The following is a 25208-nucleotide window of genomic DNA, read 5'->3' as shown; positions in this document are numbered from 1 at the left end:
TTTTCTGCCATGCAGCTCTCCAGCCACTCTGCCCCAAGCCTCTACAGGGTTGCTGGGGGGGTTGTTGTGACTGAAGTGCAGAACTCAGCACTTGGCCTTGTTGAAACTCATACAGTTGAGAACATGAGAAACTCATACAGTTGATCCATCGATCCAGCCTGTCCTGATCTCTCTGTAGAGCCTTCCTACCCTCAAGCAGATCAACTGTTCTACTCAGCCTGGTGTTGTCTGTAAATTTGCTGAGGGTGCATTCAATCCTCTCATCCAGATCATCACTCAAGATATTAAAGAGGACTGGACCTAACACTGACCCCTGGGGAACACTGCTCGTGAGTGGTTGGCAGCTAAATTTTACTCCATTTACCACCACTCTCTGGGCCAGGCCATCCTGATACAATTCACCTATTTCATCTAATCCTGATCTCATTTATTGACATCATGGAGTGAACTGTGAGCAAAATATGGCTTAAGTGGTGGCATTTACAAGCATTCACCTCACAGAATCACAGAATCACAGAATCACAGAATGATTGAGGTTGGAAGGGGCCTCTAGAGATCATCTAGTCCAACTCCCTGCTCAAGCAGAGAAGTAGGCAAGTGCGTGTAGGCAAGTGGCTACAGAAAACACTATTGGGAAACCTCTTAAACTTCTGAGAAATGAGCATGTTCAGGTAGCTCTCTGAAATGTCTGCATGCAAATGCATGCAGCATGGGCAATAAACAGGAGGTATTAGTGACCTGTAAACAGTTGCAGGGCTATGATCCCATTGCGATTATGAAGACATCTTGGGATAGCCTGCGTGACTGGAATGCTGTAATAGATGGCTACAGACTTTTTAGGAGGGACAGGCCAGGAAGGCAAGAAGGGGCGTCACACTTTACATGGGGGAGCAGCTGAAAATGGAATATGGCACTCCTAGAGTGAATGATGAGCCAGCCAACAGTTTATGGGTTAGGATTAAAGGGCAGACTAACTTGCGGGACTCTGTTCTGGGTCTTTGCTACAGGCCAGATGATCAGGAAAAATAAGTATGTGAGGCCTTCTACAGACAGCTTGGAAGTAGGCTCACATTCACAGGTCCTGGTTCTCATGGGGCACTTTAACCACCCAATATCTGCTGGAGAGGCTACATCCTCTCCACAAGGTACAATCAAGACAGGAGGTTCCAAGACAGGATCAATGGCAATCTCCTGATACATGTGATAGAGGAGACAACGAGGAGAGATGCTCTGCTAGACCACCTACTCACAAACAAGGAAAGACTGATTGGAAATGTGAAGGAGCACCTGGGAGCACCTTGGCTGCAGTAACCATGGTGGGGCTCAGTATTCTGCCAGGAAAGGACAAGGCAAAAAGCAGGATCACAGACCTGGACTTAGGAAAAGCAAACTTTGACCTCTGCAGAGACCTGCTTGGAAGAATCCCACGGTATAGGGACCCAGAAGGAAGAGAAGTCCAACAAAGCTGGCTGAGATCGAAGTATCACCTCCTACAAACTCAAAAATCTTACACCCATACAAGAGCCTTGTATGGATGAAGAAAGTGCTCCTGTCAGCACTCATACATAAGAAGGAAGGATACAGAAAGCAGAATCAGGGACAGCAACTTGAGAGGAATATATGGATGATGTCTGAGTATGCAGGAATGGGACTAGAAGGTGAGGCCTGAGTTGAATCTGGCAAGAGATGTCAAGGTCATTGAGAAAGGCTGCTTTAAATGCATCAGTTAGAAAAGGAAGCATAGGGAGAATGTGGGCCCACTGTTGAATAGGACAGAGGCTGTGGTGACAAAGGATACACAAAATACAGAGATACTGAATGCCTTCTTTCCTTCAGTTTTTAGAGGTAAGGTACAACTGACCCTCAGGAATCCCAGGTCTTGGAGACCAAGGAGAAAGTGTGGCTCCATGTGGATGGAGCTATGTCTCCTTCCAATCCCCAACTGCCCTGGTGCTAGGAGCACCCAAGTTGGGCTGACCCCAGTACTGCCCGGAAGCCCCTCATAGCAGACAGGACAGACATGTTACACTGTCAGATGCAGCAAGTACCGACCTTTCAAGGGGCTGCAGCGCTGTTCTTGGTTGGGAGGGGAGGGGTGCATGGCAGGGATGCCCCAGAGGGAGGCTGGAGCCAGGACTGGGGCTGGAGCAGGGTCTAGGGCTGAGGTTGGCACTGCGCACTGTGCCCTTCAAGCAGTCCCTGGCATGTCAGGTTCAGAAGGACCTTGCACAGAAGAGCTGCTCTCCTGGGAGCAGGAGCAGCTCTGCTCAGCCTGGGTTCTGCAGCACCACTCTCCAGCATGGTCCTCCTGCCTCTGCTACTGTCAGGGTGACTCATGGGCAATGTCCCCTCATCCCAGGACTCCCAGGCAGCCAGACTGCTTCTGTCCTGCATGGAAATTAACTTCCTCATAGACCCCTGAAAGTGCTTTGTACCAAAGTGTCCCTCTCTTGTCTCCCGTTTTGGGCAGGTTTGTAGGTCTCCTTACCCACAGCAACCTCAGCCCTCCACTGCGCAGCCCCCCTCTCACCTATGCAGAAATGGAGGGACCACCCCAGAAGCCACAGGCACCAAGAGTGGACCTGACATCCCGAGGTCCTATTCCGGTCTGACTCATCTGCCCTTGGGAAGAAACAGAAACGTTCTTGAGCTAAAAGCGCTAAGACCTGCCGCTTTCCTGCCCTGTCAGGGACTGCACGTCTTCCCCCAGCACGATAAATGTCCCGTTCCCTTCAGCTAGTCCCTCCCCGAGACAGGCCAGGGCGCAGCCCCGGGGCGGAGCTGGCGGCGGCGGCCGAGAGGAGGCGGCGGCGCCGCAGCAGAGTCGCTGCTGGCGGGGGGCAGCGCGGCGCGGCGCGATGCGGCGGGGCCGGGGCGCGGGGCTGGCGGCGCTGGCCGCGCTGCTGCTGGGTGCGCGGCGCTGCCGCCGGCGGGGGCGGCCTTGGGGGAGCCGGGGCTGTGGCAGAGCAAGAAAGTGATTTCATGACTTTATTTCCTCTTTCTCTGCTTGGCAGTGGCTCCTGGCAAAGCCCAGATCCAGCAGGAGCCATCGGAAGAGACCACTGAGGGCAAAGCCGTCAACATCACCTGCTCGCACCCCAACATACAGACCAGGGACTACATCTACTGGTACAGGCAGCTCCCGGGACGAGCTCCTGCGTTCATCGCGAGCACTTTAAAAGACTCCAAGACTGTGTCGGAGCCGACGGGGACCCTGCTCGTGGGCGCAGAGCGCCGCTCCAGCGCCCTGCAGCTCTCCCGGCCCCGGCGGCGGGACGCGGCGGTCTATTACTGCGCGCTGGGAGCCCCGGCGGGACCGGCCGGGGCTGCGGCCGGGCAGGAACCGGCGCGGGGGCGGGGCGGGCGCGGGGGCGGCTGCTGGGGTCGGTGCCGGCGGCTGCCGCCGGGGGGCGCTGCGGCTGCGCGCGCCGGGGCCGCCTCCTCTCCCTCTCCGCCTCCCCCTCCCCCTCCCTTTCTCTCCTCACTCCTCCGCCCCCCTCCCCTCCTCTCGTCTTCCCTCCCCTCCTCTCTCTCCTCCAGCCTGTGTCCTGTCCAATGTCGCTGTGCGGGAACCCTTGTTCTCTTTGCAGGTCTGCATATCACCGCCCACTGGTCCAGATCCCTCCCTCCCATCTCTTTTCCCCGCCTTCCCTCTGTCTAGCAGAGTCAAGCACAGTGATCCCCACAGAGAAGTAACCCTTAGGTGCCAAGGCATCTCTGTGGAGACAGGGCAGCGTTCAGAGCTCTGGTGGCGATGAGGTCCTCAAGTGTCCTGAGGTCTGCGACTACCTGTTTTCTCCTCGGTGAGTGTCCCACTGGGCAGGGGCACTGCTAAGACATAATCACTGGGACTCGCGAGCTAACTCACTCACCTGCCTCTGGTCTAACTTTGGGCACGTAGTGCAGGATGCAGATGATAATGACAGGGTGGGAATCCTCCTTCCAGTTTCTCCCGGGATCACAACACTTCTCATGGTTCCCCTTGTAATCCTCATGGGTAACAGGCTGACAGAGGCATTTGAGGCACTGGCCCCTCAAAAGTTTCCTGCCACTTCCCCCGTCCATCTGTGCAGATGCTGACCCTGCAGACTCTGGGGAGTAGTTACATTTGTCATTTGCATGGAGACAGAGAGTTTCATCCCTTATGTATTTTCCATTTAACAGCTCTGCCATTTTTCCCCTCCCCTAGATGAACTGTATTTTCCCTCTCTGGCATCCCCCATCTTCTCCCATTTACCCTGTGCCCTGCTTTCATCCAGCAAAAAAATAGCTAAAATCAGCTCTCCAGGATCATGGGCCATTTGCATATGAGCTGGGACATGCACAGCCTCACATACAAACCAACAACTGCCAGGAAAAGCCCAAACAACCCTGGAAAATAGTCTGCAATATAGCATCAGTCTAGAGCTGGAGCCACACTCAGCTCTGCTGGGAACTGACACTGCAGACCCCAACTCTGACCACCTTTCAGGGATACCCTTCCACAGCACAATCCCTTAGGGGTATCTGGGTCCAGGCAGACTCTGTCCTTCGTTCCTCCTCTGCATTTCACAAGGAAGAACAGATACATAGAGCTTTCATCTTACCTGGCTCTCTCTGGCTGAGGGCTGCAATGGAGCCATCAGCTCTACCTTGATTCTTTGTGGATAGGAGAAGTGTAGCTTCAAGCCAGGTCGGGGTCCCCTTGACAAGTTCCTTTTATCACCTCAGTCCCCTCCCAGCCTTGAAACTTTGTGTTTGGAGCAACAGGGGTGGTGGAAGGGGAGAAGGTGGAGAGTAATGGACAAAGGAGTGGGGGAGACTACAGCAGGTAGTGTCCAAATGGGCAACTGCAGCTGCCTTATCTTTCTCCCGCAGTTGCTGCACAGAACCAGCTCCTTCCCATCTCAGCTCTCCAGGTGCTCGTATCAGTCAAGCAGTCCGTCTCATTCATCTGCAACTTCACCACCTCGGACAGAAATCCCTCCTTCTCCTGGTACCACCTTGCTGGGAGCAGGGAACCCAAGTACCTCCTGGGCACTGCCCTGTTCACTGAAAGCGGTGTCCGCTTCACCCAGGGGAAATTCACCACCTGGGCAGACATTGACCGAGGGGATGTGATTTACAGGGCAAATCTCACCTTGCAAAAGGAGGACACAGCCTTGGCTGACAGTGGAATATATCACTGTGCATTTAGATACACAGTGGTGAAGGGATGTTTCTCCCCCTTGCATAAACTACCCACCAGGAGAGTGCAGCAAGAGAAAGGCACTATTGCTTTGCTCACAGCCCTGGCTCCTGGTGTCAGGCCTGCTCCTCGACACATCTCTGCCCACTGTCAGCCTCCTGAGCCTGTCTCCTTCTGTCTCTGCCAGGCAAAGGGACACCAGCAGCTCCATTTCCACTTGTGCAAAATCTGTATCACCAAGCAGAGCAGAGGAAGGGAGAGGCTGTTCTTCTTCCACCTTTGGTATTGCTTTCACCCTTGACATGTTCATTTCCTTCCAATGTCAACCGTTCCAACATTTTCTCACATCCTGGAACCTCCCTATATTTCCCCAAGATTCCATGCATGCAGAGAGGTTCAGACAAGAGATCTAGATGGGCATGACCACAGGGCTGGCTGCAGATAAGATGAGACCCTCACAGCTTTCCCTAGTTCCTTACACAGAAACCAGTGGTTCTCAAGGAAATCCACAACATTTCTGAACTTAGAAGTTGTCAGATGCGGGGGTGGGTTATGCCCTGGCTGCATCATCACTTCATAGCAGGGGCTGCTCTGAGCTCTACTGGCAACTGGAGCTGCAGACGCCAGTGCTGCTGCACAACAGTAGCCAGCAGCCCAGAGGCAGTGCTGGGCCTGGTTAAGTCCCCTTCTCAGCATCAGGGGCTAGGAAATACCCAAGCAAGCGATAAACAGCCTTGCAAGCCATGAGGCAAGACAGTTCTGCATGGGCATCTTCTAACCCTGAGATGTAGGGGACAGAAAGAAATAGTGATGATAATGGGGGCCTCTGGGGCTGCTTGGTGGTAGCACTGTGGACCCAAAGACTATTCAGTCTCTTCAGTCCTTAGCTCAGGCAAGACCCAGGTGGCCCTGTTTTCCCCACAGTCCGGAGGACTTGCTCCTGCCTGGTCTTGCCTTCTGTGTCCAAGCTGTGTCAAGGCAGCCTCAGGCAGCTTCTCTCAGCTGCTGTCAGGGAAGGGGGCTTTTCCCTCACCAGCCCCCTTGCATCCCTCTCCTTCCTTCTACAGGGCAGCCCAGGATCAGGCAAGGGCTCATCTACTCCCCACAGCCCTCCTGCTCTCACTGAGGGGCAGGACATAGTTTGGGTCCCAGAGCAGGGGCTCTTAGGCAACAGTGCTAAGAGCACAGGGATTTCCCTGCTGACACCTGGGTAGCAAAATCTTAGCCCCTTTCAGCACCATGATCCCCAACTGCTGAGGGAGCTGGTAATGTAGTTGCAAGGCCACATGCAATCATCTTAGAAAGGTCATGGCAATCAGGAGAGATGCCTGAAGACAGGAAGAACGCAAATGTCACTCCAATCCTCAAAAACATCAAGAAAAAGGATCCAAGGAACTGCAGGCCAGTCACCCTAACCTCAATCACTGGGAAAGAGGGACCAGCTCATCCTGGAGGCCATCTCTAAACATGTGAAGGGTAAGAAGGTAGCCAGGAGGTGTCAGCACGGATTCACAAAGGGGAAATCAAGCTTAAGCAACCTGGTAGCTTTCTATGATGGAATGACTGTCTGGGTAGATGAAGGGAGCGCAATGGATATTGTCTCCCTTGACTTCTGCAAGACTTTTGTCTCCTGTAACATCCTCATAGGCAAGATGAGAAGTACAGACTGGATGAGTGGACAGTGGGATGGATAGAAAACTGGATGAATGGCAGAGTTCAGAGGACTGTGATCAGAGGCACAAAGTATAGTTGGAGGCCTGTAGTCAATACCAAGTCTTGGAGGCCTGTAGTCAATACCAAGTCCAATCCTGTTCAGCTTATTAATTTGTGACCTGGATCAAGGGACAAGTTTGCTGATGATCCAAAAATGGCAGCAGTGGCTGATACACCAGAGAGCTGTGCTGGCATTCTGAGTAGTATCAACAAGCTGGAGAGATGGGCAGAAGGAAAACTCTGAGGGTGACAGATCATTGGAACAGGTTGCCCAGAGAGGCTGTGGACTTGGGACCAGGATAGGCTGGGTCTGCTTTATCAGCAGTCCCTGGAGCATTGCAAAGAAATAGGAGACAGTGGTGAAGCGAGCCACAGCCTCTCAAGAGAACTGAGCAATCTTCATCCCTGTGCACCTTGTACTGCCGTGACTCTGCCCACTAATCCAGCACTTTTCCTATGGAGACAGGAAACCTAGCTGTGACCTGACATAGCCCTCCTGCCAAGGGCCCTTCACCTTCTGCAAGTGCTCCTACACCACTGAAAAAGGGCATAAAGAATTCCAGAGATCAATTTCCTTCCACAGCAACAAGACATGTAGGGACACTGGGAGACAAATCCACCTCCACCAGAATCAGCCTGGGAGCCCGGCCTGTTGGGCCACGCGTGGCTGGTGTGTCTGGGATGGCCCAGCTCATCCTGCACAGAGTGGGAAGCCCAGCCAGAAAGAGCTGCTGGCCACCCCAACCCTGCCCACCACCCCGGCCTGGTACAGACATGCAGGGGAGCAACACAACTGGTTCTGCCTTCTGCAGAGGGCAAAACAGAGCCCCACAGCATGGCCCCTTCCAGATTACCTCTGTCACCACAGGGAAGTCAGGGTGAAATCCTGATGGGCCAGAGCACTGAGCAAATGGCTCTGGCAAAGTGCAGCAGGAAGGCGACTACAGGCTCCATTCAGAAGGAAAGTCATTTCTTTGTTGTGGCCGTGTGTTCATGGAGGGCTGCTGGCCCACGTGAGGCTGATGGAGGCCATAGTAGATCTGAGAGTACTTGGGAGCTCCAGGAACTTTCCCTGCTGAGGGTCATCCATCAGTTACTAAAACATACTTTGGTACCTGCATGCACATGGGTGCATGCACTTTTACAAAGCATAATACTTCTTATTATCTGATGCAAAGCCACTATGGTCAGGTGAGTCTCCCTCCCAAGGATATTTCCTAGGATATTGCCCTGAAGTGTCTGCAGCCCTGCACACCCCGCACATCTGGGTATTCTTCCTGATACTTCTGTGCTGTTCCCATTGGGACAGGAAACCCTACTGTGCCCTGAAACTAACCCCCCTGCAGGAGCCACTGGCCCCCAGTCTAGGAGCTGTAGCGGAGTGCTAGGGGATTCAGCGCTGCTCCCATTGTGGGTCAGGCCATCACAGTGCACCACGAGACCTGGCCATGCTGCAGATGGTTCATGTCCCAGCATTGCACCTCTCCCCTCTACTCCACTCCAAAGGCAGTTTTAAATTCCAACAAAGATGTTCAGCATATTTCATTTCTCCAAAAGTGCTCTGACTACTCTGCCTGCCTGCATTCCCTCTCTCGCCTCCCTCCTCTTCTTCCCTTGGGCAACCAAAACATTAGGGTTTTGGAAACAGCATTTCCTGTTTCCAGTGTCCTCTTCTTTGCCTGTTTTCACCTGACAACTGGAGCAAAGCAATGGCTAAAGGGCACAACTTTGGCTTCAGGCTCACCTCAGGGCAGGAAACAAGATCTAACCGATCAGCATCTGCAGCATGGGGGTGAGCAGGCTGTCTGCTCTTACAGCTGCAATGCCTCCTATATTTATATGAGCTGGTACTGGCAGCATCCTGTGGGGCCCCTGCAGCATATCCTGCAGGAAGAGTTGGGGGTAGTGGGGAGGCTGGGTTCCTATAGCTCCTTTTGCCTGCAGAAGATTTTCCTCCGAGGCCCATGTGAGCTACAGGACCCTGGGCACTGTTGCCATGAAGTTGGCCAACAGCACCCTCTATTATTGCACATTACAGGGACCACAGTGAGAGACTCCTGGCTGCCCTGACAGCACCAGCTTCCTCTCCTCCTTTCCTTGTCCCTTTCACAATCATGGGTGTAGCCCAGTCTTGAAGGAACAACTGGGCTGTGCCTGGGGCATGGGGTATGGGCAAAGCTGTACCATGCTGGGAGTTGTGGCTGGAGGAAATGGGAACAGAACTGAGATGAGGAGAGGCAAAGCAGAACAGGCCTGGCTTGGGGGTTGCAGTGAGCACAGGGTTATTGACCATCCTAGCTAAAAGGGATGGGGAGATCCAGTCCTCCATGAAATTAGAGCACCCCTGCACAACCCCGTGGGGCTGTGCTGACCTGTTACAGCACAACTGTCCTGCCAGTCCAGCCCTCAGGCTTTCCTGTTAAATGCAGTGAGAAGAGCAGCCACACAGGTGTGGGGTCAGGGGCCTCTATCCAACCTGCAACCCACACAGTGTGGGAATGCGAAGGACAGGGGAAAACCCTCAAGACACCTACATTCAGTCCTTGAATATTGGAGGCTGCCACTCAAAGCTGACTCAGCCCTGTGGTTGATAGCCCATTCCTGAGCTCCTGGCTGGCAGAGCACTGTGAGTGCCTGAGAATTTCATGCACCTCCCCTTGTCATGGATTCAATTTCAGCTTTCGTGAACCAACTGCAGACCTCTCTTATGCACAGCTGGATATGCACACCTGGAGAGGAGGCATGAGGTGACACAGGGAGAGTTCCTTTCTACACAGTCTTCCACACAGCATCCTTACAACCTGGGGACAGGGAATGAAGCCAGGGTAAAGTGGGAGTGTGGGATATGGGCAGCTACTTGAGATATGTTGCTGTGAGCTGACAGCCAATCCTGGGGGCTGTCCTGAGTGGAAAGAGGCCAGCCCAGACAGAAATACCAGTAGAGCTGGGCACCCATCACTCTGCTTCACTCCATCCCTACAGCTCCCACACCCCGCACAGCCCCTGAGCCGCTCGGGCCTCGCCAGCAGCCCCTGAGCAGGCAGGCAGCTTCCCCTACTGCGCGGGGCAGTGCCCGGGGGCTTCTTAGCGAGGCCAGAGAAGCCCGCCCACCCTCGCAGCGGCCCTGGCGCCAAGTGCGCGTGTGTGGGGCCGTGCGGGGCGCCGCGCTCCTGCTCTGCCGCTGGCCCTTGCTCGGTCGGGCCCCCCGCGCTGCCCGCTCGGCCCCGCGCGCCCTTCTCCTGCCGCCCGGGGGCCGCGGCAGCGGGGGCGGCTCCGCGGCGGGCGGGGGAGGGCGGAGCCGCGGGGCGGCCGCAGCCGCGGGGGCCGCGATGCCGCTGCGGGCAGGAGCGGGGCCGAGCGCGGCGCCGCTCTGCTGCTCTGCGCCTCCCGCCGGAGCCGCTCGGCACCGCTTGGCCCCCCGGCTACGGGCCCGGCCCCGGGGCGGCAGGGCGCGATGCCGCCCGCGATGGTGCCTTGGCTCGTGGCCGTGTCCCTGGCAGCGCTGGCGGCAGGTGAGAGGTGCCCAGGGAGGGCAGCGAGCGCAGGGCTGGGCGGGCTGGGGCTGCTGCGGGCGCCTCTGTCCCGGCCTCCCACCCCGCTCTGTATCTGGTGGGGAAAGGGAGGGTAGAAGGACAATACGGTTTCTTGTTTGTCCTCGCAAGGCCTGGCTCCTGAGTCAGGCAGTTCCTCTGACCATGGCCATCTATTGGGGTCAAGGATTCAGCCTTAGCCCTCCTGCTGGAGCAGGGACACGGCAGGGCTGCCAAGGGGGCTGCTCTCCGCTTGCCCACTCTGAATGTGACCATGGCTCTGTCTTGCGCTCCACAGCAGTCAGCGGCCAGGTAGCCTTGGAGCAGCTCCCTGGGGCACTGGCAGTGAGAGAAGGAAAAGAAGCTGAATTCCAGTGCAGCACGAGAGGAGACAGCATGAGCAACTACATCATGTACTGGTACCGGCAGAACCTGCAGGGCTCTCTCACATGGATTTACAGACAGGGTGATGCCTACGGAGAGGGCTTTAAAGAGCGGTTTCAGGGAATAGTGCAGAGCTCTGCAAACAGATTCACCCTGAGGATTCGAGCAGCAAGACCAGAGGACACAGCCGTGTATTACTGTGGTGCTTGGCTCACAGTGAAGCAGCTCTTGAGCAGGGTGGAACAAGAAGTGGCTGCGAGGGAGTCCAGACAAGTCAGCATTTCCTTCAAGCAGCCACAAAGCAGAAGGGGGCGCCAGGCAAGAGCTGCTTCCCAAACGCGGCCTTTCGGCTGCTTGCAGGGAAAAGACGCCCAGGAGGGAGGTGTGTTTGGGGGTGTGAGGGTCTTTCTGAGCCAGACATGAGCTCTTGTGGGAAGTCCAAAGGTGTGAGGTGCAGTGCACGTTGCCTGAGCGTCCTGTGCAGCCTGGCCCAGCTCCTCCTGGATGCTCTGGTGCTGCTGCCAAGTGAGGGAGTGAGTGTGGGGCTTTCCTGCTTCTTTGCCAGCTGTGTCCGTGTGTGCCCAACTTTGCTGGGTGTGTTGGGGTCTGTGAGAGCGCTGTGCCTCCACCGTGGGGAACTGATCAGCCCTTTCCTCCCAGTGTTTCTCCTGATTTAGGACAGAGCAAGGGAAGAGACCTTGAGCTTTGTATAAAATGTTCCATCTCCAACTTGGCATGACAGGCATTCCACCTGCATGGAGCTGTTAGCAGGTGCAGAGCTCGGTAGTGAAGATTTCCCTTCTCTTTGATCTCTGCCCTGTGTATACAGTCAGTCAGGACAGTGTTAGATAGGACCTCTACCATGGAAGGAAATGTCTATACGATGTTTTCTGCTGCTACTCAGGAAACCTCAGTCCAATTTCTGCTTCAGATCTGCTTCCCCTGCAGCTGATGGGGGCTTTATTTGACAGAAAGAATAAAGGAGCTCTGTCATCTACCTTACTACAAGTAGAGTTTCTTAGCTTTCTTATTATCCTCTCTCTCCTTTCTAGTCGGGGACAGGACCCCAAGCACTCCCTGCAGCCCAAGACTCGCAGAGCTGCATCCTCCATCAGAAACTCTGTCTGCCTCAAAGCCTTCCCCATGCCTGGGGCAGCTGGGGGCACTGTGGAAAGTGGTCTGTGGCGCATCACAACCATAGCTGGGGATGTGGATGCTGCTCTGATCTAAGGAAGCTGTTTTGCATCATTCTGCAGCAGCAGCTTCAGATCTCTCAGCATAGGTTCATCCTTGGCTCTTGTGTCTGCTCTTTCCCAGGTGAAGACGGAGGCCTCCTGGCCCTCAGCAGACGGAGCTCTCTGAATCTCTCATGCTGTACCTGCCACATCTCTGGAAAGCCCATCACGGACTCGATCTATACTTGGAAATGCAGCCTGAAGACTCTCCCTCTTTTTTTTTTTTACTTTTATATCCATGTACATATATGCATATACCTGTGTACACTCGCAGCCAGCATGGATTTTCAGTGGTAGATCGCAAGTAAGAGGATCTAGAGGATACTCGGACAGAAAAATGGCCCAATCCTCCTCAGTGTTTCAGTGCTGCAGAGAACCCCGAAGCGCTTTCCCACTGGGACAGCATGACATGGCTGGTGGTGCCAAGCTCCTGCCCTGTGGGGGACCTTCCATCAACCATGTCCTTGCATCTCTGCCTTCTCCTCTCCCTTCTAGTCTCCAGCTCCAGTGGGCCCCTGCCTCTCCCTCACCCTGCGCATCTCCATTTCCCTGTACCCATGCCCTGCAGTTCCTCCCAAAGGCACCACGTTAAGAGTGCCTGGGGAAGGATGGGGTGAGGGCAGCTCAACACCCTGGGAGGCTCAGAGAGTGACAACTATCCACCAGTGGTGGCAGTAGTTGTGATCATGACACGGTGGCACCTCTTGCTCCAGGAAAGTGTCAGGGCCTACAAATGGAAAGGTCCCCATAAAAGCTCTGCTTCCTTTCCAAGAAGTATGCGTACACAGAGCAGAGTCTCCCCATTCTCCTGTCATGCAAGGTGGAGTCTGTACTGATATGTGGGGGCTGAGGTGCGTACCCCCTTCAGCCTCACTGCAGCACTGAGCATGGTGCCTCCCCTGCCTGGCGTGAGCCCATTGGGCTGTGACAGGAGGTGACCAGGTGGCCATTGCTGGCAGAAAGAGGCCTGGAGAAAGGGTGACAGGGAGGAGCGAGCAGAGGAAGAGGATGCCTGGAGAGAGTCCACGGGTCAGACATGTCAGAGGTATCCCAAGCAAGAGGGGCCAAGCTCAGGGGTCTTGTGTGGGAACAGCAGTTAGGAGACATGGGGACACAACGATGTCAATCTGCTACTCCCAGGATCAGCTTGGGAGAGTACCATGTAGGGCCCTGCACACCCACTGTGGCAGGGAGAGTCCTGAACCTCCTGCCCTGGGGGAAGGTCCTGGAATGAGGCTTGCAGGCCCCAGCCGCCCTCCAACTTAGCCTGCAACTTCCCTTCACAGAGTGATGGGAAATAACCAACACATACAAAGGAAGAGTTCTACGAGACCACAAAGCGCAGAATAAATGAGAGGTATTGTGCCTTGTGTTTCCCTCCTTCTCTTCGAAAGAATACAAGATCATGCAGAGAGGCACAGGGACAGCAAGGCCACCATCCAAGGCCCATTCCAGGGCTGAAATCCATCTAGACAGAGTGCACTGTCCCATGGAAACCTCCTTCCCTGCTAGGGAAGGGGTTTTGTGGCTGGGAGAGATGGTCTTTGTAGAGGTGGACAATATTTCTGGAAAGCTCCAAGGCCAGCCCTGGCAGAGGTGGCATCATGGCTCTCCCACCAAGTGCATGAACTGGGGTGAAGACTCAGGCACAGCTAGGGGAGGCCAAGGGAGGGTTGGGCACATCTGGGGACTCTGTACACCTCTCCTACCCTCTGTCCAGCTTCACCTCCAAGGAGCACCAGGTGCTTGGGTGTCAGAACGCCCCTGTGATCCAGCCTCCAGTGGGTCACTCACAGCATCTACAAATCCTTCTGCACTCAGTATGTACCAGTGCTGGAGGCTTGAGCCTAACCTTCAATCCATGGGCTGAGTCGTCTCGACACTGCCCTGAACCCCCTGTACCCCTGGGCCTCTACTGGAGACTTCCCTATAATTCCCATGGGCAGGATACACAGCTCTGCCCTTCTACAAACCTCTTGCCATGCTGCAGACCAAAGGTGTGGGAGAGCAGGGGGAGACAAGTGCTGGGGGTGACCCTGAGCCTTTCCCAGGGAGAGCTCCACTTCAGGAGGAGCTCCCAGTTGTCCTGGAAGTGGAGTTCTTCCCTCGGTCCCTCTCAGCTCTCCTCCATGCCGTGCCCAGGCGGCTCCAGAGCGCCGTCCTCGTTCGAGCCCCCAGAGCGCTCCGGCCTCGGGAGCGGGCGGTGAAAGGGAGGGAGAGCAGCTTTTGGTGGCGACGCAGGGAGGGCTCCTCTTGGCCAGGCGCCGCAGGGCCAAGGAGCCCGGCCCCTCGCGGCAGCCCAGGGAGAGGAGCTGCGGCCTTCGGGGCGCCGCGCTCGCTGCGGGCCCAGGAGCCCCCGCCGGCACCGCCCTGCGCCCCCGCTGCTCCTCCCCGGAGGAAGGGCCGGCGGCAGCGAGGGGCGGGACGGGCCTGGACCGGGGCAGAGGACGCGGCGCTGCCGCCGGGGGGAGCAGGAGTGCGGGGCGGGCGGCAGCGGCTCGAGCGGCGCCGCTCTGCTGCTCTGCGCCTCCCGCCGGAGCCGCTCGGCACCGCTCGGCCCCGCTTGGCCCCGGCTACGGGCCCGGCCCCGGGGCGGCAGGGCGCGATGCCGCCCGCGATGGTGCCTTGGCTCGTGGCCGTGTCCCTGGCAGCGCTGGCGGCAGGTGAGAGGCGCCCAGGGAGGGCAGCGAGCGCGGGGCTGGGCGGGCTGGGGCTGCTGCGGGCGCCTCTGCCCCGGTCTCCCACCCCGCTCCTCCTGCTCCCTTGGGGTGATCTCCTTTCTCCCACGAAAACTGCCTTCTCCGGCAGGGACAAGCTCAACCTTGTGGAGCCACCTTGGGTTTTCCTAAGGCCAGTCGTTCTCGCGGGTGTAGAGGGATGAGGGATGATGTTGCCTCTCCGTGTCCCCAGGAAGGGTCCCTGCTGAAGGAGCCGCCACTGTGTGTGTGCACTGCTTTTGCTACCTGTCCTCTCTGTCCGCAGGGGTCCAGGCCCAATTGCAGCTGGTGGAGGCTGGTGGAAGGGTGAAAGCGCCTGGGGAATCCATTCGCCTCTCCTGCCACGGATATGGATTCAGCTTCAGTGTTTATGATTTACATTGGTACCGTGAGGTCCCTGGTGATGGACTCAAGTGGGTGGCCACCATTAGCGGTGATTCTGCCTACATTTATTATGGTTCAGCGGTGGAGAATCGAAGCACTCTCACCCGCAACAATTCACAGGCTGTGATGTTTCTGTCCCTGCATGACCTGCGCCCCCAGGACTCTGCCCGCTATTTCTGTGCCATTGTCACAGTGGCAGGAAACGTGGTTGCACCGTGACACAAACCAGCTGACAGTGGCCCTGGGCCGGTGTGTGGTAACTGGAGGGGAGGGTAGAGCCAGGCAGGTCTGGGGCCACCGCTGCTCCGCACGGGCCAATGTCACAGGAGCGGCACATGGGACCTTTCCCAACGATTCCTTTCTTACACCACACACACAAGGACAGGCTCCAGCTCTAACATGGGTCTTTCGTGCAGCTCTTCCCCTCCCCACTTAGATCTTGGTGCTGATCTGCCTAGAAGAGGTGATGGGGTCCCTGGCACCCTGGGACCTGTACACGCCGTGTGCCCTGCCTGGCCCCACGAGGCTGCGGTGCCTCCTCGTAGCCCGGCTGGCCTGAGCCTCCCGTGTCCCTGCAGAGCCCATTGGGAAATGCCTTGTTCCCCTGCCTGCTGCACATCTGGACCCTCCGCACAGCTTATGGCATCCATGGCATGGGACCAGGCAGGGCGCAGGGTGCAGGGGCTGTGACACGGGGGCAGGACCGGTTAGGGGAGGGCATCAGTGGAGCTGCTGGCAGCGAGGGGCTACAATCCCAGTGCAGGCAGGAGCAGAGGCGAGGGCGGCTTCAGCTCTGCTGCTCCTCCCGTGCCCCTAGGGCTGCTTTGCCCCTGTCCCTGCAGGACTTGATGTCCCCCAGGATGGTGCCCTGGCTCCTGGCTCTGTCCTTTGCAGTGATGCTGGCGGGTGAGAGCTGGGCTGGGATCGCGGGGCTTGGAGGCCTGGGGCCTGCGTTTTTCTTTTTTTTGTTGTTTCTTATTTTTCATGGGGCAAGAGAGCACGAGGGGGATCCGTGTCCTTAGATAGGGAATTCCATGATTCTACAGTGGACTTGGGATAATGACAGGCCCTTTGGTCTGGCCTCCAGTGGGTCTCCCACCTGAAATGTGACTCCTGCACTATGTGCTGGTTTTGGAGGGTTGAGCCATCGTCACCTGCAACAGAGCACGGGGAGAGGCACCCCTGGGCCTGCGTGCCCTGCTCCCCTGGGACTTCCCCATCATTGAGGGCTGTTCCCAAGGAGAGCTGTGCCTCCAAAGTGCATCCTGTGGCAATCCCATACAAGGTTACCTGCCTGGGATTCGTCTGCTCCTCTTCCCCACACAGACCCAAAGGCAGTGTTCAAGTGTGACCGGGGTATTCAGCACATGCCACAGCCCCAAGCAAGCTCTGGCTGCTTGACCTGCCTGCAGTGCCCCTTTCCCCTTCCCTCCTTTCCTCAGGCTTCCAGAGGTTTTGGGTTTGGGAAAGAGCATTTCTTGTTTCCATCCTGGCGGGCTGCGCCCCCAGCATAGCCTCTTTCCTTGCGCTGCTTGGAGTGAAGTGCTGGTGGTTAAACTGCCGTGCTCTGCTTGCAGGATCCGGGCGAGGCGACTCGATCGAGGCGACAGTGTCTGCAGTGTGGGGGCGAGCAGGCAGCACAGCCACCTTGCGATGCACTTACAGGTCCGACTCCTCCTATATTTATGTGGCCTGGTATCGGCAGCGTCCCGGCAGGGCCCTGCAGTACATTGTGCAGAGCAAGGGCCGGGGAGGCTCATACAGCCACTCAGCTCCTCTGGCCCACAAGAGGTTTTCTGGGCGGGCTGATGAGAGCTCGGGCACCTTGAGCATCGTGGCGCTGGAAGAGGCCGACAGTGCGCTCTATTACTGCAGCCTGCAGGGAGCACGGTGAGAGCTGCTCACAGCCGTGCTGACAATATCACCTTTCCCCGCCACCTCCCTTTTGCGTTTCCTGGTGTGAGAGCCCAGCCCAGAGCACAGGGAGCCACGTGGGGTACAGAGCTGAGCGGACCACGGGCCCTGGGTAGCAGCCCAACATCCAGGTGTCCAGATAGGGCTCGCAGGGCTCCCCAGGCAAGGGAAAAGCCAGCAGAGCAGCTCCGTGGGCAGAGTCCAACCGAGAAGTGGCAGAGAGCAGCCCGAGCCCAGGGACTGCGTGTGTTGGGTTTATGCTCGTGCCAGGCAAGGGAGGGGGTGGAGTGGGCTGCGCCAGCCCCAGAACTGGGGGCACCCCTGCAGCCCAGATAGCCCCATGGGCCTGTGCTGACCCCTCATGCTGCAGCCTGTCCCTCAAACTGGCGCTCCTGCGGGCCTGTGCCCAAGGTGGTAGCAACAGCCCTGCTCCGCTTGGCTGAGAGGAGGCTTTTGCCAGGGGAGGATGGGGCTGCTCCTGTGGGACGTGGGCCGTGAGTGCACTGGGCTCAGGCCAGACAGCAGTTATGTTTCTGGCATCACCTGTTTCCTCCCAGCAAGACCCAAAGCCAGTGTTCAAGACCAGAGAGGATATTGAGCACAAGTGTTGGCCCTACATGAGCACCAACCATTGCCCTCTCACTATGCCACCCTTCTTTGCAGCTACCCAAGTGTTTGGGATGGGAGAATAGCTCCATTTCCATGAACCTCTCTGACTACAAGGCAGATGGGAGAGGGCTGAACACTGCAGAATAGGGGCAAGCAAGGCTCAGGAGAGGTTAAACAGGACACACCTAATAAAGAATCTGCACACAATACAGTCTACTACTGAAGCAATGTAGGGCTCAAGCAGGGACAACCTGCATGACGTGTTACACTTGAGGTGACCATGTCCTCCAAAGCAGGAGGCTTGAAAGGCAACTACAGGCCAGTCAGCCTCACCTCCGTCCCCAGAAAAGTGATGGAACGGCTCATACTGGCCGTTGTCTCCAGGCACATGGAGGACAAGAAGGTGCTCAAGAGTAGTCAGCATGGATTCACCAAGGGGAAATCTTGCTTGACCAACCTGATAGCCTTCTATGATGAAATGACCGGCTGGATAGACGAGGGGAGAGCGGTGGATGTCGTCTATCTCGACTTCACCAAGGCTTTTGACACCGTCCCTCACAATATGCTCCTGAGCAAGCTCCGGAAGTGTGGGATAGATGAGTGAACAGTGAGGTGGATTAGGAACTGGCTGGATGGCAGGGCCCAGAAAGTGGTGATCAGTGGTGCAGAGTCTAGTTGGAGGCCTGTAGCTAGCGGGGTCCCCCAGGGGTCAGTCCTTGGTCCAGTCCTCTTCAATTTATTCATCAATGACCTGGATGAAGGCACAGAGTGCTCCCTCAGCAAGTTTGCTGATGACACGAAACTGGGAGGAGTAGCCGATACCCCAGAGGGCTGCGCTGCCATCCAGAGGGACCTGGACAGATTGGACAACTGGGCGGTGAAAAACCTCATGCAATTCAACAAGGCCAAGTGCAAGGTTCTGCACCTGGGGAGGAATAACCGCAGACACCAGTACAGGCTGGGGACTGACCTTCTGGAGAGCAGCTTTGCGGAGAAAGACATGGCTGTGATGGTGGATGATAAGCTGACCATGAGGCAGCAGTGTGCTCTTGTGGCCAAGAAGGCCAATGGGATCCTGGGGTGCATTAAGAAGAGCGTCTCCAGCAGATCGAGGGAGGTGATCCTGCCCCTCTACTCAGCCCTAGTGAGGCCACATCTGGAGTATTGTGTCCAGTTCTGGGCTCCACAGGACAAGAGGGATGTGGAGCTGCTGGAGAGAGTCCAGCACAGGGCCACAAGGATGATCAGGGGCCTGGAACATCTGCCCTATGAGGAGAGGCTGAGGGAGCTGGGCCTGTTCAGCCTGGAGAAGAGAAGGCTGAGAGGGGATCTAATCAGTGTATATAAATACCTCAAGGGAGGGAGTGCAGAGGACGGGGATGGTCTCTTTTCAGTGGTGGCCACTGATAGGACTAGAGGAAATGGCCGGAAACTGAAGCACCAAAAGTTCCGCAGGAACTTAAGGAAAAATTTCTTAACAGTGAGGGTGACAGAGCACTGGAACAGGCTGCCCAGAGAGGTTGTAGAGTCTCCTTCTCTGGAGATCTTCAAAACCCGCTTGGATGCAGTCCTGTGCCACGTGCTCTAGGTGACCCTGCGTGTGCAGGGGGGTTGGACAAGATGATCTCTAGAGGCCCCTTCCAACCCTAAGCATTCTGTGATTTTATGATTCTATGAAAGAACCAGAGCTCAGAGGGAGCTGGGGTGGCCCTTGCTCTGCATAACCCCAGACCTGCAGTGTGGCTCCAATTCCTAGCCATGCTGAGCAGCAGAGGGAAAAGCACTGATAAGATGGTGCTCACAATCTGCGCAGACTCACTGCGTTCCCACCCAGACCCTTCCAGCCAGGATCTGCCAGGCAAGCAGAGCACCCCTCGCTCTGCTTCACTCCACAGGGTGCCAGCCATCCCTGCAGCTCCCACACCCCGCACAGCCCCTGAGCCGCTCGGGCCTCGCCAGCAGCCCCTGAGCAGGCTGGCAGCTTCCCCTGCTGCGCGGGGCAGTGCCCGGGGGCTTCTTGGCGAGGCCAGAGAAGCCCGCCCACCCTCGCAGCGTCCCTGGCGCCAAGTGCGCGTGTGCGGGGCCGTGCGGGGCGCCGCGCTCCTGCTCTGCCGCTGGCCCTTGCTCGGCCGGGCCCCCCACGCTGCCCGCTCGGCCCCGCGCGCCCTTCTCCTGCCGCCCGGGGGCCGCGGCAGCGGGGGCGGCTCCGCGGAGGCGGGGGAGGGCGGAGCCGCGGGGCGGCCGCAGCCGCGGGGGCCGCGATGCCGCTGCGGGAAGGAGCGAGGCAGAGCGCGGCGCCGCTCTGCTGCTCTGCGCCTCCCGCCGGAGCCGCTCGGCACCGCTCGGACCCGCTTGGTCCCGGCTACGGGCCCGGCCCCGGGGCGGCAGGGCGCGATGCTGCCCGTGATGGTGCCTTGGCTCGTGGCCGTGTCCCTGGCAGCGCTGGCGGCAGGTGAGAGGCGCCCAGGGAGGGCAGTGAGCGCAAGGCTGGGCGGGCTGGGGCTGCTGCGGGCACCTCTGCCCTGGTCTCCCACCCCGCTCTGTATCTAGTGGGGAACGGGAGGGTAGGAGGGCAATACAGTGACTTGTCTGTCCTCGCAAGGCCTGGCTCCCGAGTCAGGGAGTTCCTCTGACCATGGACATCTGTTTGGATCAGTGCGTCGGCTTTAGCCCTCCTGTTGGAGCAGGAACATTGCAGTGCTTCTATCGGGGATGCCTTCCCCCTTATCCACTCTCAAGGTGACTGTGGCTCTTTCTTGCTCTCCACAGCAGTCAGTGGCCAGGTGGCCTTGGAGCAGCTCCCTGGGGCACTGGCAGTGCGAGAAGGTGAGGAAGCCGAATTCCAGTGCAGCATGAGAGGAGGCAGCATGAGCATCTACTACATGTTCTGGTACCGGCAGAACCTGCAGGGCTCTCTCACATGGATTTACAGACAGGGTGATGCCTATGGAGAGGGCTTTAAAGAGCGGTTTCAGGGAATAGTGCAGAGCTCTGCAAACAGATTCACCCTGAGGATTCAAGCAGCAAGACCAGAGGACACAGCCGTTTATTACTGTGGTGCTTGGCTCACAGTGAAACAGCTCTTGAGCAGGGTGGAACAAGAAGTGGCTGCGAGGGAGTCCAGACAAGTCAGCATTTCCTTCAAGCAGCCACAAAGCAGAAGGGGGCGCCAGGCACGAGCTGCTTCCCAAACGCGGCCTTTCGGCTGCTTGCAGGGAAAGGACGCGCAGGAGGGAGGTGTGTTTGGGGATGTGAGGGTCTTTCTGAGCCAGACATGAGCTCTTGTGGGAAGCCCAGAGGTGTGCGGTGCAGTGCATGTTGCCTGAGCGTCCTGTGCAGCCTGGCCCAGCTCTTCCTGGGTGCTCTGGTGCTGCAGTCAAGTGAGGGAGTGAGTGTGGGGCTTTCCTGCTTCTTTGCCAGCTGTGTCCGTGTGTGCCCAACTTTGCTGGGTGTGTTGGGGTCTGTGGGAGTGCTGTGCCTCCACCCTGGGGAACTGATCAGCCCTTTCCTCCCAGTGTCTCTCCTGATTAAAGATAAAGCTAGGAAGAGACTTTGAGCTTTGTATAAAATGTTCCATCTCCAACTTGGCATGCCAGGCGTTCCACCTGCATGGAGCTGTTAGCAGGTGCAGAGTTTGCTAGTGAAGATTTCCCTTCTCTTTGATCTCTGCCCTGTGTATACAGTCAGTCAGGACAGTGTTAGACAGGACCTCTACCATGGAAGGAAATGTCTATACGTTGTTTTCTGCTGCTACTCAGGAAACCTCAGTCTCATCTCTGCTTCAGACCTGCTTCCCCTGCAGCTGTAGACTCCAGCTATACCTGTGTCTGCAGCTGGCAAACTCCTGTCAAAGACCTGTGACACCTAGTGCAGCAGCATCCTATCATGGGACTTTGCTACAACCTTCCAGGGCCAAGTTGGCAGCTCCCCTGGGATTTACTCTCTGCATCACCTGTTGACACAGTTGTACCTTCAGCTTCACCTCCAAGGAGTATTAGGTGCTTAGGTATCAGAATGCCCCTGTGAACCAGCCTCCAGTGTGTCACTCACAGCAGCTACAAATAATCCTGCATTCAATATGTGGCAGTGCTGGAGGCTTGAGCCTCACCCTCAATCCATGGGCTGAGGTGTCTGGACACTACCCTGCACCCCCGGGCCTCTTCCTCATTCGTACAGGGACAGGAACCCAAGGGAGAGGAGCTGCGGCCTTGGGGGCGCCGCGCTCGCTGCGGGGCCAGGAGCCCCCGCCGGCACCGCCCTGCGCCCCCGCTGCTCCTCCCCGGAGGAAGGGCCGGCGGCAGCGAGGGGCGGGACGGGCCTGGGCCGGGGCAGAGGCCGCGGCGCTGCCGCCGGGGGGAGCAGGAGCGCGGGGCGGGCGGGAGCGGCCCGAGCGGCGCCGCTCTGCTGCTCTGCGCCTCCCGCCGGAGCCGCTCGGCCCCGCTTGGCCCCGGCTACGGGCCCGGCCCCGGGGCGGCAGGGCGCGATGCCGCCCGCGACGGTGCCTTGGCTCGTGGCCGTGTCCCTGGCAGCGCTGGCGGCAGGTGAGAGGCGCCCAGGGAGGGCAGCGAGCGCAGACCTGGGCGGGCTGGGGCTGCTGCGGGCGCCTCTGTCCCGGCCTCCCACCCCGCTCCCTCGGGGTGTTCTCCTTTCTCCCAGGAAAACTGCCTTCTCCGGCGGGGGCGAAGGTTGTGTGGCAGGAAGAGGGAGGTGTTTGGGGTCTCTGAGGGGACAAAGAGAAGCTCAGCCATGTGGAGACGCCTTGGGATATCACTGGGCCAGTCGTTCTCCCGGGTATAGAGGGATGAGGGATGATGTTGGCTCTCCATGTCTCCAGGAAGGGTCCCTGCGAGCAGCTGCTGAAGGAGCTGCCACTGTGTGTGTGTGTGCGTGTGTGTGTGTGTGTGCACAGCTTTGCTCCCCGCCCTCTTTGTCCACAGGGGTCCAGGCCCAATTGCAGCTGGTGGAGGCTGGTGGAATGCTGAAAGCGCCTGGGGAATCCATTCGCCTCTCCTGCCACGGATATGGATTCAGCTTCAGTGCTTATTATTTACTTTGGTATCGTCAGGCCCCTGGTGATGGACTCAAGTGGGTGGCCACCATTAGCCATGATTCTGCCTACATTTATTATGGTTCAGCGGTGCAGAATCGAACCACTGTCACCCGCAACAATTCACAGGCTGTGATGTTTCTTTCCCTGCGTGACCTGCGCCCACAGGACTCTGCCCGCTATTTCTGTGCCATTGTCACAGTGGCAGGAAACGTGGTTGCACCGTGACACAAACCAGCTGACAGTGGCCCTGGGCCAGCGTGTGGTAACTGCAGGGGAGGGTAGAGCCAGGCAGGTCTGGGGCCACCGCTGCTCCGCACAGGACAATATCACAGGAGCGGCACATGGGACCTTTTCCCCCAACACTCCATTCTTTCACCACACACACAAGGACAGGCTCCAGCTCTAACATGGGTCTTTTGTGCAGCTCTTCCCCTCCACACTTCATGGTGATGCCCTGCCTAGATCTTGGTGCTGATCTGCCTAGAAGAGGTGATGGGGTCCCTGGCATTCTGGGACCTGAACACGCCGTTTGCCCTGCCTGGCCCCATGGGGCTGCGGTGCCTCCTCACAGGCCGGCTGGCCTGAGCCTCCCGTGTCCCTGCAAAGCCCATTGGGAAGCGCCTTGTTCCCCTGCCCGCTGCACATCTGGTCCATCTGCACAGCTTATGGCCTGCATGGCATGGGACCAGGCAGGGCGCAGGGCGCAGGGGCTGTGACATGGCGGCAGGACCGGATTGGGGAGCGCAATCCCAGTGCAGGCAGGAGCAGAGGCAAGGGCGGCTTCAGCTCTGCTGCTCCCCCCCTGCCCCTAGGGCTGCTTTGCCCCTGTCCCTGCAGGACTTCATGTCCCCCAGGATGGTGCCCTGGCTCCTGGCTCTGTCCTTTGCAGCGATGCTGGCGGGTGAGAGCTGGGCAGGGATTGCGGGGCTTGGAGGGCTGGGGCCTGCCTTTTTTTTTTTTTTTTTTTTCATGGGGCAAGAGAGCACGAGGGGATCCGTGTCCTTAGATAGGGAATTCCATGATTCTACAGTGGACTTGGGATAATGACAGGCCCTTTGGTCTGGCCTCAAGTGGGTCTCCCATCTGAAATGTGACTCCTGCACTATGTGCTGGTTTTGGAGGGTTGAGCCATCGTCACCTGCAACAGAGCGCAGGGAGAGGCGCCCCTGGGCCTGCGTGCCCTGCTCCCCTGGGACTCCCCCATCATTGAGGGCTGTCCCCAAGGAGAGCTGCGCCTCCAAAGTGCACCCTGTGGCCATCCCATACAGGGTTACCTGCCTGGGATTCATCTGCTCCTCTTCCCCACACAGACCCAAAGGCAGTGTTCAAGTGTGACCGGGGTGTTCAGCACATGTCACAGGACCAAACAACCTCTGGCTGCTTGACCTGCCTGCAGTGCCCCTTTCCCCTTCCCTCCTTTCCTCCAGCTTCCAGAGGTTTTGGCTTTGGGAAAGAGCATTTCTTGTTCCTATCCCAGCGGGCTGCACCCCCAGCACAGCCTCTATGCTTGCGCTGCTTGGAGTGAAGTGCTGGTGGTTAAACTGCCGTGCTCTGCTTGCAGGATCCGGGCGAGGCGACTCGATCGAGGCGACAGTGTCTGCAGCGTGGGGGCGAGCAGGCAGCACAGCCACCTTGCGATGCACTTACAGCTCCGACTCCTCCTATATTTATGTGGCCTGGTATCGGCAGCGTCCCGGCAGGGCCCTGCAGTACATTGTGCAGAGCAAGGGCCGGGGAGGCTCATACAGACACTCAGCTCCTCTGGCCCACAAGAGGTTTTCTGGGCGGGCTGATGTGAGCTCGGGCACCTTGAGCATCGCGGCGCTGGAAGAGGCCGACAGTGCGCTCTATTACTGCAGCCTGCAGGGAGCACGGTGAGAGCTGCTCACAGCTGTGCTGGCAATATCACCTTTCCCCCCCACATCCCTTTTGCGTTTCCTGGTGTGAGAGCCCAGCCCAGAGCACAGGGAGCCACGTGGGGTACAGAGCTGAGCGGACCATGGGCCCTGGGCAGCAGCCCAACATACAGGTGTCCAGACAGGGCTTGCAGGGCTCCCCAGACAAGGGAAAAGCTGGCAGAGCAGCTCCACGGGCAGAGCCCAACCAAGAAGTGGCAGAGAGCAGTCCGAGCCACAAGGACTGCATGTGTTGGGTTTATGCTCATGCCAGGCAAAGGAGGGGGTGGAGAGGGGTGCGCCAGCCCCAGAACTGAGGGCACCCCTGCAGCCCAGATAGCCCCATGGGGCTGTGCTGCCCCCTCACACCGCAGCCTGTCCCTCAAACTGGTGTTCCTATGGGCCTGTGCCCAGGTTGCTGGCAACAGCCCTGCTGTGCTTGGCTGAGGGGAGGCTTTTGCCGGGGGAGCTTGGGGCTATTCCCGTGGGATGTGGGACATGAGTGCACTGGGCTCAGGCCAGACAGCAGTTATTTTTCTGGCATCACCTGTTTCCTCCCAGCAAGACCCAAAGCCACTGTTCAAGATCTGAGAGGATATTGACCACAAAT

The 25208-nt window shown here is 57.7% G+C and overlaps 1 protein-coding gene and 1 pseudogene across 1 annotated transcript in view; both read left to right on the top strand.

Annotated features, from left to right (window-relative positions):
• LOC104567290 (M1-specific T cell receptor alpha chain-like) overlaps window positions 1-25208 on the top strand; it is a 193197-nt gene that overhangs the window by 20756 nt on the left and 147233 nt on the right. The gene's annotated exons all lie outside the window — the stretch shown is intronic.
• Window positions 2859-25208, top strand: part of LOC148591597 (T cell receptor alpha variable 4 pseudogene) — a 128111-nt pseudogene continuing 105761 nt past the window's right edge.

This window comes from Tinamus guttatus, unplaced genomic scaffold (assembly GCF_059628265.1).
Source record: "Tinamus guttatus ecotype Peru unplaced genomic scaffold, ASM5962826v1 Tinamus_guttatus_pri_ptg000732l, whole genome shotgun sequence".
Taxonomy (NCBI): Eukaryota; Metazoa; Chordata; class Aves; order Tinamiformes; family Tinamidae; genus Tinamus; species Tinamus guttatus.
This window is presented reverse-complemented; position numbering and strand designations above follow the sequence as displayed.